Below are 14,411 nucleotides of genomic sequence, written 5' to 3'. Positions count from 1 at the left end.
TTATTTAGCCAGGTTCCGGTGGTGAAATTTTGCAGCAAAACCACAACTGGTTCATTGATGCCCTTCGGAGAATGGGAATGGTCAATGAGATCGCCTGAATTGTGATTGAAGAACAGTCCAGCTTCAATCTGCGCACCTACTTGAAATATTATATTCATTCCACTGTACTTTTCTGAATTACTTTCCCTGCCGCCTCAGTCATTATTTGTTTCTTTACCGTTTTCTGCTGGTGTTACAGGTTAGATCAGCAGTGGCCATTCAAGGAAGCCTGCGAAGTCCATCAGGGAAAAAAGATTGAGAAAAAAAAACAGTTAGGGAGAGATAGAGAGAGACATGCAAAGAAAATGAAGGGTTTATGGGACATGTCTGTGCGGAGTTTAAGGTGCAGCTTGGGAGAGATTCCTCCCCTCTCCTGAAATCCACTAACTATTCCAAGAGATGAGCACAAAAATCTAGGCTGACAGTTCAGTGCAATACTGAGGGAGCGCTGCACTATCGGAGATGTCGTCTTTTGGATGATAAGAAAAACCAAGGCCCTGTCTGGCCTCTCAGGTGGACAGCAAACACTATTTCGACAAAGAGCAGGGTAATTATCCCTGGTGTCCTGGCTAATATGTGTCCCTCAAACAATATCACTAAAATAGGATATCTGTTCATATCTGTTTGTGGGAGCTTGCTGTGCGCAATTTCGCTGCCGCGTTTCCACCTTCACAACAGTGACTACACCTGCAAAAGTGCTTCATTGGCAGTAAAGCTTTTTGGGACATCCTAGATAAATGCAAGACTTTTTTCTTTGGATTTTCTATACCCGGAATCAATAAACTTAGAATTGAAACGGTATTTGTAGAAAGGGTTGTGAGACTGTGGAATGCACTGGCCCAGATTAGCAGATTTAAAACAAGGTTTAAAAACTGGCAGCGTTTGGGAGGACGCGGAGAGAGAGGCAAGAGAGACACAGGTAAGGTCACCTTGGAAACTGCTGGCCCAGAATCTGCTTTAAATGCCCCAATGTATTTTAACCACAATTACTGTCATATTGATATATTGAAGCATTTGGGCAATACAGGAGATTTAACGCTGCCTCTGGGTGGATATATTTAAACTTTCAGCAGCCAGTGAACAGGGAGCAGATGCTGAGGCTGATTCTTGCCACGGCACCTTCCCGTGCAGGCGCAGGAGATGTAGCACCTGCCTTTTGACCTCCTCCCTTCCCTCCATCCAGGGCCCCAAACACTCGCTCCAGGTGAAACAGCAAAGTCCTTGAACTTCTTTCAATGTAGTAATCGGTATTCGCTGCTCACACCGTGGTCTCCTCTAAATTCGGGGGACCAAACGCAGATTGGGTGATCACTTTGTGGAACAATTTCATTCAGACCGCAAGTGTCACTCTGATCTTCTGTCCTCGGCCTCCTACACTGTTCTAATAAAGCTCAACGGAAGCTAGAGGAACAGCACATCATCTTTTCATCTGGACTCAATTTCAGTTCATCAATTTCAGTTCATATCCACTGTTCCCATTTTGTGGACAGCAGCTGTTGGTAATGACTCTGCTGTTACCAGTTACACCTCCTCTGGATCCATCTTTTGCTTCTTTGCTTCTCCCAATACCACCCCTAAAGCCTTGCACCATCACCCCTTTAGTCATTTAATCTTTCCTGCCTTCCACCCTATCACAGAACTTCCGGTTGGCCTTTCCTCCGCTCCCCCTTTGCCTGCCATTGTATTTGCTTAAAACCTGCTACATTTCTAACTTGTTCCGGTTCTGATGAAAGCTCTTCGATCTGCAATGATAACTCTGTGTCTCTCTCCACAGATGCTGCCCGCCCTGCTGAGTGTTTCCAACATTTTCTACTTTTATTGCAATATTCCTGCTATTTATATTCATTATCCTGTAGCGTACTCGTACTGTTCTCAACATCTTCTATTACAGTTAAATATCAGAGGCGTAACATTATTGTAATGACTGATGCGATGAGACTTGTGGTTACACGACAAATTGAATATCACAAAACCAGCCCAATAATGATTGCGGAGGTAAAACACACGGTGCAGGTTCAGTGATTGGAGAATTTGCGGTCAGGTAGATCTAAATGTATCCCTCGATTCTTGCACCAATGACTATTGGTACGAATGGGACATGTGACCCCCATCTCTGGTGGGTCTGTCCTGTCGGTGGGACCGGACATACCCAGGGATGGTGATGGAGGAGTCTCGGACGTTGGCTGAAAGTTGTGAACTTTGAGTAGGACTCTTTGAGTATGACTATGTCAGGTTGTTACTTGACTACTCTGTGGGCAGCTGTCTCACTTTGAGCACAAGCAAGTGAGCAGGACTTTGCCGGATCGATTGGGTGAGGTTTTGGACCACAGCTAGAGCACTGTGAGCAGTTCTGAGATACCACACCTCAGTAACCATATGTAGGATAGGGTGTTTCTGTAGGTTTTAGTAAACACTATTAAGAACTATAATATGTGAAATTGTATGTTAAACGCCTAAAAATCTGTATAAAATGGCGAATGGCTGAGAGAAAAGCAAGATGGAAAATTATGCAAACCTGACTGAAACTGCTGTGTTTTCAATTACTGAAGTAACAGAATGTAGTGCTAAGTTTATGGAGACTGGTGGTGACGAGGAATTCAGTAATATTATGCTTAAAGAGACAAGAACTAGAGAACGAGATACGAGTTGGAGACATCCTTCATTGGTAAAGCTATAGGATGGAATGACTATTTAGAAAACATTTTAAGAAATGTTCTGTGAAAAGTGAACTTCTAGGATAAGGGTACTTTGTTGTGCACAGAAAGAGACCTAGTGGGATTAACAAGGTCATAAGATGACTAACGAGGGAAGCAATAATTTTACCAGATGTCAGAGGGTTAATTACTACCCTGTAGGCAATTCGAGAGGAAAAAGGGTATAAAGATACAGGTTTTGAACACTGAAAGTAGCACGCACCGGGTAACCAGAGATTGATAGAAGCTTCAGTCAACAGAACACAGCAAGAACCCAAAGAAACGAGCTTCAGTCAACAGAACACAGCAAGAACCCAAAGAAGCGAGCTTCAGTCAACAGAACACAACAAGAACCCAAAGAAGCGAGCTTCAGCCAACAGAACACAACAAGATACATCAGGAGACCGCGCCAAAGTCACTCGGAAGGAACACCAGGGTTCAACGAACAGACTGTGACTATCTTCTTGTTCAGTATTACTTCTTTTGACTGGAAGTTTAATGCTTAATAAACCTGTTTTATTATACACAATATACCTGTACCCAGAGTGGTTTGTTTAGTCACGGACAAATTATTATAAGAGCTTTTGAAAGCTACACATATATTGGCCTTGGAGGGAGCGCTGTGTAGGTTTAGCAGAATGAAAACCGGACTCCAAGGGTTAAATTAGGAGGAGTGATTACACGAATTACGATTGTATTCCCGATAACTTAACGGTTAAGGCGAGAGTTGATCGAAGTTTTCAAGATATTAAGGGGATCAGATAGTAGAGATATGGAGAAGCTATTTCCACTGGTTGGGGAGTCCAGGACTAGGGGCCATAGTCTAAAAATTAGAGCCAGGTCTTTCAGGAGTGCAATTAGGACACACCTCTACACGCAATGGGCGGTAGAAATTTGGAACTCTCTTCCACAAACGACAATTGATGCTGGATCAAATGTTAATTTTACATCTGAGATTGATAGATTTTTGTACACCAATGGTATTAAGAGATATGGGCCAAAGGCGGGTATATGGAGTTAGGTCGGAGATCAGCCATGCTCCCATTGAATGGCGGAACAGACTGGAGGGGCTAAATGGCCCACTCCTGTTCCTATGTTGTATAAATTTCTGCTTAGACCACATCTGGAACAGTGCATCCAGTTCCGGGTACCGCATCTCAGGAATTATATATTGGACTTGGAGCGGGTGCAACGCAGATTCACCAGAATGATACCGGGGCTGAAAGGTCAAGAACAGCGGCACAGACTAGGCTTGTATTCTTTTGGATATAGAAGATAAAGGTGTGATATAATTAAGATAGTTAAGTTACTGTTGGTTCCGCTCTGTAACACACTGGCCTGTTAACTGTTTCCAGATATTGTCGCTCATTTTCACCATTGGATGTGTTGCAGTCTGCTGACAACAGGGAGTTAAACCGAGCAAGATTTCAGCCCTGGCGGTGAATGCTGCTCCTGACGGATTTCCCGGTCTCCAGTCGCTGGCGGGGATTGGAACGCTCTTGTGTCACACTAAGTAAAGCTCGAAGTCATCAATATAAGATAGTCACCAATAAATCCAATAGTGAGTTCAGGAGATAGTTATTTACTCAAAGTACGCGCTACTATAAGGAATAGTTGAGGTAAATAGCATTGCTGCATTTCAGGGGGAGTTAGATAAGTACATGAGGGAGACAGCAATAGAAGGATATGCTGAAAGTTAGATGATGTGGGCTGGGAGTTGGCTCGTGTGCAGCATAGACGCCGGCAGAGACCAGTTGTGCCGAATGGCCTTTTCCTGTGCTGTACATTCGATGCAAAGTGTCTGAAAGTTTCATAGATCCGCACCTGCTTTAGGCTCCAGACTTTAATGCAATTATTTTCACGAAGCCTCTTAATAGCCTCGATCCTTGTCTCTCGCCACCTCTGGCGGAAGGTCAAACTCCCCACAGAAACAATTCTGCCCGAGCCGTCATCGCGGGATTCTTTCATTTTGCGGTTTTGAAACAGGACAGAGACACACATCTGTTTCCTTCTTTGACCCTGTGATTCGCTATTCTGCGGGTATGAGAGAGGGAGAGAGAGAGAGGGAGAGGGACAGACCGGGAGAGAGATATAGACATCTTTGTCAATCTATTTAATTGTTAGCCCCTGCAGTTTGTAAATCGATCAACGGAAGGACTTGTATTTTATCGCTTTTCCCGACTTCAGAACGCCCCAAAGCGCTTTACCGCCAATTGTGTTAGAACTCGGTGTTCCCGCCCTGGACTTGGGAAACTACAGCAAATTCGCAACAGCTTCGTCCTGTCTTTCCCTCTCTCTCTCTCTCCCCTCCCTCTCTATTTCTCTCTCTCTATTTCTCTCTCCCTCTCTCGCTGTCTCTGTCTGTTTGTTTCACTCTTTCTCTGTCTGAATCTCTATCAGACGGTGTCCCTCCTTCTTTATAACTGAACAGCGACATGCAACCGCAGCCTGTCCCGAGGTGAGTTACTATGGGGAATCACTGGGACCACAGGCTCCCTGTAAGGTCTCCTCCTTAGATGGGTTCCCCGGAGAGAGAGGCAGGCACGCGCACTGTGGAAACGGTGAACAATGGCATCTCATCCTCATTCGTAGTTATTTCTAACATTTTATAATGTTCTATTTGAGATGCTATGCTATGCACTCCAATGACTCACTAGCTCTGCGCCTGTTTCTTCGTTTCTCCCTCTCTGTGTAACTCTCTGTCTGTTCCTCCTTCGCTGTCTCTCTCTCTGTCCCTATTTCTGCCTCGTATTCTGTTTCTCTCCCTGCCTTCTCGCTCTCTCTCTCTCTCACTATCTTTCTATCAGACTCAGATTCATTCCCTGTCTGTGTGCCTGTCTCTCCATCTCTGTTTCTCTATCTATCCATCTCTGCGTGCGTGTGCAGCTGTGTTTGGATTTGTGTGTGTGGATCTCTGTACACATGAACAGGAGCAGACCATTCAGCCCCTCGAACATGTTCCGCTATTCAATTCGGTCTTGGCTGATCTGTATCTCAACTCCATTGTTGCCGTAACCTTTAATAACCTTGCCTAACAATCATCTATCGATCTTAGTTTTGAAATTTCTCTGCTTTCGCTTCTCACTCTGTCTATTTGAATTGCTCCGCAGATCAGGAAGTTTTTGCAGGGAGAGGTTTCAGATGCTCAGACTGGAAGGAACTTTAGAGTGGTGTTCCCCAGGGGCCGAAAGTAGGACCGCTGCTATTTTTGATGAAGATTAATGAACTTGGGTATAGAGGGCATAATTTCAAATTTTGCAAATAATACGAAAGACGGTAATGTAGTAAACAGTGAAGACGATAGTAACAGACTACAGGAGGACATATGCAGATTGGTTAAATGGGCAGACACGAGACAGATGAAATTTAACGCAGAGAAGTGTGAAGTGATATATTTTGGTAGGAATAATGAGGAGAGGCAAAATGAATTAAATGGTACAAATTTAACGTGAACAATAATTGACTTTAATCGGCTCCCTCTGGAGATCACTGGCCCCGAAACTGGTCAGAAAGCTCTCCCCTGCATTTTGTTAACCGCCTCCAAATGGTACAATTTTAAAGTGGACGCAAGAACAGGGAGACATGGGGTGTGCGTACACAGATCTGTGAAACGGTCAGGACGGGTTGAGAAGGCTGTTAAAAAACATGTGGGATCCTTGGCTTTATTAATAGAGTCCAAAAGCAAGGAAGTTAAGCTAAAACTTTAAAAACACTGGTCAGGCCTCATAAGGAGTATTGTCTTCAATTCTGGGCACCACGCTTTAGGAAGAAAGTCAAGGCCTTGGAGAGAGTGCAGAATAGATTTATTAGAATGGTACCAGGGGTGAGGGACTTCATTTATGTGAAGAGACCCGAGAAGCTGGGATTTTTCTCTTTAGAGCAGAGATTGCCAAGAAGAGATTTGATAGTAATATTGAAAATTATGAACGATTTTGATAGAGTTCATCAGGAGAAAAGTTTAAAAAATGTCACATTAAAGGTGATGAAAACTTTGCAGGCATGGACGGGCTTATGAACCCATGCATCTATCGGTTTACGAGACCGACGCCTTACCACTTGGCCACCGCGCCATCAGTAGAGTTTAGCTTCGAGCTTCCTGGGTAGCGAATTCTGAATTGTTTCAATTAGGTTGAAATAGCACAGCCACGAATGCATAAAAATAAAGCAGGATAGTGGAGCGGGCAACTGATCCGCCTCATTCGCATGAATACTTTCATAAAACCTTTCACAGAAACATTGAATCATACATCACAGACGGAGGTCATTTGGCCCATCGTGCTCTTGAAAGCGATATCAAATTAGTCCCAGCTCTTTCCCAACATACCCTGCAAACATTTCCTCTTCAAGCCTTTATCCAATTCCCTTTTCAAAGTAACTATTGAATCTGCTTCCATCACCCTTTCAGGCAGAGCATTACAGATCATAACAACCCGCAACGTAAAACAAAATGTCCCCATCTTCCCTCTGGTTCTTTTGCTAATGAAGAAATATTGAATAGGCGGAGTTGATGTTTTGGAACAGAGGGGGCTGATGGGAGACTTAATTGAGGGATATAAAGTTATGAGGGGCCGAGATAGAGTGGATAGGAAGGACCTATTTCCCTTAGCAGAGGGGTCAATAACCAGGGGCATGGATTAAAGTAATTGGTAGAAGCATAATCAATGGCTCCATGATCATATAGTGGTCAGTACTCTGCGTTGTGTTTGCAGCAACCTCGGTTGGAATCCGAGTCACGGCACTACTTGCTTTACATCTTCTGTCCCTTGCGGCACCTGCTAATAAAACTCAGAGAATCATCATTAGTTATTAAAAGAAGAACTCTGTCTTGTTTGTGGTGAAACCAATTTATTCCTTCAAATCCCCACACTCTCATATACCTGTGCTTTATTCTCCATAATTCACACTCGCCTCTTCCAGCTTTTTCTTCCTTCCACAACCACTAGCCCTTCTTCACTTTCCTCCTTTCATTTCATTGTCACTTTCCTGCGGTTTTCCCTTAATCTGACATTCACTTTTACCTATTTAGCTCAGCTCTGGCTCAGTGGGTAGCACACTGGCCTCTGAGCCAGAAGGCCTGTGGGTTCAGATTCCTCCTGCAGGGACTAGAGTATATAAATCCAGTGCTGCCCCTCCAGTGTAGTGCTGAGCGAGTGCTGCACTGTCGGAGGTGCCGTATTTTGGATGTGACGTTAAATCGAGGCCCCGCCTGCTCTCTCTGGTGGATGTAAAAGATCCCATGGCACTATTTCGAAGTAAGAGCAGGGGAGTTATTCCCGGTGTCCTATCCAATATTTATCCCTCAATCAACATAACAAAAACAGATTATTTGGTCATTATCACAATGCTGTTTGTGGGAGCTTGCTGTTCACAATATGGCTGCGGCGTTTCCCACATTGCAACAGTGACTACACTCCGAAAGTATGTCATTGGCTGTAAAGCGCTTTGAGACGTCCGGTGGTCGTGAAAGACGTTTGGGGTCAAAGTTTCTTTTTGCACAGAATTGAACCTAAATCATTCAAGATGGAATATTGTATTTGCTGCATCACAATAAACAATATCTTGTTATGAATGTTGGCTCATTTGTTCCCCGATGTCAGAGGAAGAATTGTCTGATCTCCTCATTTATTTAATGTATGACACAAACACAAGTATTCATTAAGAATCAACTCACAGATTGACACTGAGATAAACGCAGCGAGAGATACAGACAGCATCGGGACACAAGGCGGACAAGAGAGATGGATAAAGGCAAAACAGCCTCAGACTCCAGCAGTCGGTGACTGGTAGCTGATAGATATCAGTGAGTGGAGGCGAGCACCGGAGGCCTAGTTTGGCTCCATGGCTTAGCTGGTTAAAAGCGCCTGTCTAGTAAACAGGCGATCCTGGGTTTGACTCCCAGCGGGGCCTTTTTCTTCTTCTTTATGACTCTCCAGGGGTGAGTTTATTCTCGTGTGAAAGGGCTACAATCCTTTTAAATGTGACTGCGGCTGCATCAGTTCCCAGTCTGGATAAAGGCTCCATGTTGCTATGGGACATGGGTCGAATCCCACCACTGTCGTAATTTCTAGCAGTGCTGATTTTGGCCTTCTCCAAAAATTCATCTTTTCTAAGCGGTGCTGTGCGTTACTTTGCTGTGGACAGAGCAGAAGAACAGCAGCTGGTGTGTGGCGCCGTGTTCATATAGTGGTCAGTACCCTGTGTTGTACCCGCAGCAACCTCGGTTGGAATCCCAGTCATGGTATAACTCGCTTTATATATTTTGGTCTCTGTGGCACCTGCTGATAGAACGCAACAAGAAATCAATCATTACTACATGAAACAAATATTATTTGTTGGCGGTGAAAACCTATTTACTCCTTCAAAACCCCGCGCTCTCACATGCCTGAGCTTGATGCTCCATATTTCAAACCCACCTCTTCTCCCAGCATTTTTTCCTTCCACAATCAATAGCCCTCCTTTTCTTTCCTCCTTCCATTTCTATACCACTTTCCTGAGGGATTACCTTAACCTAACATTCACTTGCAACTGCTTAACTTCAGCAAGCTTCAGTTTACTCTGCGACAATCGTTGTTCCTGGGGGGACATGTCCCATTTGCACCAATCTCAATTGTTGCTTTGAAACCAGTCGATACATTCAAACCTACGGAACCGCTCGACAGACAGGCATTGCGAAAGCAGGGCCGGCCTTCTGAAGCAAAATAGCCGGATTGCACACGGAATTTCCTTGGCCTAATGGATAAAGCTTCTGATTTCGCTGCTAATCATTATCGGGATTGTTGTCAGTCACGGATCCTTCTGTGCCTATTTAAAATGGGTGAGCTCACAGCCCCGGATCATTCTGTGTATTAGTCTTTTTTAAAGGAATGCGATTTCAGCTGCGACGACCATGTCCGTTCTATCTCCCGCACTTCTGCCCTCACCCTTGCCCCTCCCTCCCGGAACCACGATAGGGTTCCCCTTGTCCTCACCTTTCACCCCACCAGCCTCCACATTCAACTGATCATCCTCCGCCATTTCCGCTACCTCCAAAGTGATCCCGCCACCAAACGCATCTTCCCCTCCAATTTCAGCATTCTGTAGGGACTGTTCCCTCCGAGACACCCTAGTCCACTCCTCTATCACCCCCAACAGACCTTCCCCTTTACCTGGCACCTTCCTGTGCAAGCGCAGGAGATGTAACACCTGCCCCTATACCTCCCCCCTTCCCATTGTCCAGGGCCCCAAACACCCTTTCCAGGTGAAACAGCGATTTACTTGTACTTCTTGCAATCTAGTATACTGTATTCGCTGCTCACGATGCGGTGTCCTCTACATTGGGGAGACCAAACGCAGATTGGGTGACCGCTTTGCGAAACATCTCCATTCAGTCCGTAAGGGTGACCCCGAGCTTCCGGTCGCCTGTCATTTTAATTCACTGCTTCATTCCCACTCGGACCTCACTGTCCGTGGCCTCTTGCATTGTTCCACGGAAGCTCAATGTAAACTCGAGCAACAGCACCTCATCTTCCGATTGGGCACTTTGCAGCCTTCCAGACTCAATATCGAGTTCAACAATTTGAGATCATAACCTCGGCCCCTATTACATTTTTACTTATATTTTTTCCACCCCTTTGTTTTGGGTTTTCCCTTCCCCCCTTTCCTCTTTTTCTCTCTCCCACATGGCAGCTGTCTCTCATCCTGCCAGTACACTTCACACCTAATCTGAGCCGTCTTTTGTCTCCACTGTCCTATTACCATCTCGCCTGGTTTTGAATACCTCTTAATGTCTCTTTACTTCTTTTGTTCTATCGCAGCCCTGCCTTCCATCTATTTAATTTCCTTTCCAGTTTTGAAAAAGGGATCACCCGAAACGTCGACTCTAATTTCTCTCCACAGATGTTGCCAGGCCTGCTGAGTTTTTCCAGCATTTTCTGTTGTTATTTCGGATTTCCAGCATCTGCAGTATGTTTCTATCGTACGAGTTGTTAAGTTGTTGTGTTCGAAGTAGCATTGGGTTTCCCTGCGCAGGTGTGAACCCAGCTCGCATAATTCAAAATATATCAATCTTTTCCTAAATCCACTCCTTTATATGAGGTGTTGCGCGGGATTTGCTCACAATCCTCCCCACAACTTCTTGACGACGGCAAACTTTTTCTTCTCTGTTCTGAATTTGACATCAAACCGACCATTTTTGACAGACGCTCACCTGAAGTAACGGACGGCCTTTTGCTTACAGAGCTGATTGTACATTTTCAACATTGTAGATCTGAGTGCACGGGCCGGACAAATGGTGAAGCGGACTTTCTTGCAGATTAGTTCTGTTTGGATACAAAGAGTAGTAAACGAAAACGTTGAGGGGAGGTGAGGTGGCCGAGTGGTTAAGGCGATGGACTGCTAATCTATTGTGCTCTACACACGTGGGTTCAAATCCCATTCTCGTCGTTTGGGTTAAATGTTTGACACCTTCGGTTCTTTTGACATTCACCTTTAACGTCATGTCCAAATTTACCTTTTGCTCCCAAGCCTGCTTAATTTAGCTTCTGTCATGTCTCAAGTTACCAATATATACTTTAAAGGGAAAACACTTGCAAGTCTATGGAGAGTGGGACTAATTAGATAGCACTCTCAGAGACAGCTTACTTCAGTACCGTCAGAATCTGAGATTCCAGTACCTAATGGGTTTCACACTTATATGTCGGCGGCTCGTTGGTCTAGGGGTATTATTATCACTTTAGGCGTATCACAGTTGAATTGCGATAGGTCCCAGCTTCAAATTCTGGTCGAACCCCACTAGATTTTAGTCAAAACTCAGCTTCTTACAGCCAATCGACATTGTAGAAAATATAAATACTTTCCATTAAAAACATGTCGTTTTTACCCTATCTTTCGAAATCCCAGAGCTTCACAGGAGCAACTGAAAACCAATCAACTGAGTAAAGTTAAAGGGTCCGTCTCTATGTTTCATTGGACGTCTTACACCCGTGTTCGATTCTGGCCAATGCAGGACCTTTACATTTTGCTTTCTGCACATATGAGCTCGCCTGAATTGGGATAAACTTACATTCAACGTCAATCTTCTTGAAACACCTTCTGCCCTGAATATTAGACAGTGCTGCTTTGTCTAGCACTGAAACGATGTGAGAAGCTGGCTTTTGAAATGGTCCCACGGGTGCCGAATTCAAAATACAATGCAAACCCACCACAAACACCAAAATATTACCGCAGCTTCGGGCTCTAACCGCCTTTAACAAAATCCTTCCTCCCAATCCTTCTCCTTTCTCGCTCGGGTCTCAGCGTCTCCCTCCTTGTGGAAGCTCGGAGCTGTTTCCCTAAGGTTTGTCCCACGGATGCTTAACTCAAATTATTACTCTTTTCCTTGCAAGCAGAATGACGGAAAGTTTGATACAAATGTCTTTTTTGTACTGCGTTTCATGAAACTTCTTTAATTTAAAATGTTAACTGAAGTACTTTAGTATGAATTCCACTATCCGCAGTATTTTGCTGTTGTATTTTGGTAAGAAGCTCACACTTGTATTGGCCGGCAGTCGAAAGCGTGTTTCCCACAATGCAAGTGCGAATTTAGCCCCTGAACCACCAATACTTATCAAATCTAGAGTTTCAATTGTCCACTCACAGTCTTGTTTCTGATAATGCAAGGCTAAAGGACAATGCTAAATACTATAGAGTCTGGAAATGAAATTATTCAGAAAATGCTGTAAACACTCCGCAGGTCCGGGATCATCTGTGGAGACGGAAACACACGGTTAATGTTTCAGGTCGAAGAGCTCTCCTCAGATCCAAGGTTTACACCAATGATTTCAAAAAAATGCTGGTAATTTTATTAAAATTGTTATTTCCATGCTCTGGTCAGCGTGATTTCCAGATACAGTGTTATTTTGTTGCTTAATATCACAAATTATACAACAAAGCTGGGAGTCCATGCCAGAAACGTCTGTTTATAAACAGGCAACTTTAACCAACTAACCCACGGAGCCAAAGCATTTTCCCTGGGTTACAGGAATTGCCAGTCCCTCTGCTGTCGCTTACCTTTGATTCTCCATCTATGAGTTGTTTCTGAAACCGTGAGGTTGTGCTGCTTTGTGGGTGAGCGGCAGACTTGTAGAGATGTCCTGCTCGTGCTGCCAGATTGACAATGTGGAAAATGTGGAGCAGTCTTCTGGAAACAAACAGATTTACATATTTACCTCACAGTTTCGGCACATCAGGGACTGAATCACCGCTTTTAATAATAAAATCGCGGGTTTCTTGTTATATACTAGACACAGGCTCTGCACAGTATATTCGGGCAGTTATTATTTCAAGACTTCTGCAGTGTCGCCAAGCTGAAGCAATTGGTGATGTTTGACCAAAAAGCCAGAAGCTCGTCTGGGATCTCTCGCATTTCAGTCAGTGGAATTCCCTAAGGGAAAGTAATTTGCAAATTTTGAAATTGTGCCCTGTACACCCAAGTCCAAGTCCTTACTATATATCGAGAAAATCAGTGGTCCTAGTCCCGACCTCTGGGGAACACAACTGTGTACCTTCCTCCAGTCTGAAAAACAGCCATTCACCACTACTCCCTGCTTCACTGTCACTTAGCCAATTCCGTATCCATGCAGCCACTGCCCCTTTTATTCCATGGTCTTTAACTTTGCTGGCAAGCCAATTATGTGGCACTTTGTCAAACGCCTATTTGGAAGTCCATGTACAGCACGTCAACCTCATTGCCCTCATTAACCCTCTCTGTTACCTCACCAAAAACTACGTAGAAACTTACAGTACATCAGGAAACCATGTGTGCGGCCGTGCTTGTGCTGGTTATTTTGTCACACATCCCACGTGTTGTGCGTAACACTATCAGTAAATATTTTCTTCATTTAGTAAAAGTTAACGTGTTGATTAAGGGATTGCGTTCCATCAGCAGGTGCCGCAGAGAACAGGAGATATAAATCAAGCTGTGCCATGATTCGGATTCAGAACCGAGGTTGCTGCGGCCACAACGGAGAGTACTAACTATTATACGATCACGGCGTCACACATTATTTGTTGCAATTCTGTCCTGACCACAGAAAAGTCACACAAGGCACTGCTTAGAAACGGTGGATTTTTGGTAAAGAGGCTAAAATAATGTGATTTCTGAATCAGTGAGTTTGTGCTGCTTTGTGGGTGAGCGGCCGGCTTGAAGAGATGTCCTGCCCGCGCTCCCAGATTGACAATGTGGAAAATGTGGAGCAGGCTTCTGGAAATAAATGGATTTACATATTTACCTCACAGTTTCGGCACATTTAGGACTGAATTCCCGCTTTTAATAATAAAATCGCGGGTTTCTTGCTATACACTGGGCACAGGCTCTGCACAGTATTTGTGGCAGTTTTTATTTTAAGTTTTCTGCAATATCGCCAAGCCGAGGGAATTGTTGATTTTGACTAAAAAGCGAGGGGCTCATCCGGGAGTTGAAACTTCGCCTCTCGCATTTGAAACATCGAAATTTTCTGCGCGAGAATCGTACCCATAGATTCCCTCTCTCTCCCTGTCTCTGTTTCTTAGTCTCTCTGTGCTTTACCCTGATGGGCTTCTCAGGTTTTCTTGAACGGCCGAGGCTGATCTAACCTGCAACACCAGCAGAAAAGGGTAGAGAAAGAAATACTGACTGAGACGGCAGGGGAAGTAATTCAGAAAAGTTAAAAATGGACTTTCAAG

The 14,411-nt window shown here is 44.4% G+C and overlaps 1 pseudogene; it reads right to left on the bottom strand.

The window, feature by feature from the left end:
- Positions 1–13,029: 13,029 nt before the first annotated feature.
- Positions 13,030–14,411, bottom strand: part of LOC147095417 (uncharacterized) — a 92,964-nt pseudogene continuing 91,582 nt past the window's right edge.

Source organism: Somniosus microcephalus, unplaced genomic scaffold, assembly GCF_052327205.1.
Source record: "Somniosus microcephalus isolate GS21.2 unplaced genomic scaffold, FLI_Smic_1.0 unresolved_chr1, whole genome shotgun sequence".
NCBI classification, from domain to species: domain Eukaryota; kingdom Metazoa; phylum Chordata; class Chondrichthyes; order Squaliformes; family Somniosidae; genus Somniosus; species Somniosus microcephalus.
This window is presented reverse-complemented; position numbering and strand designations above follow the sequence as displayed.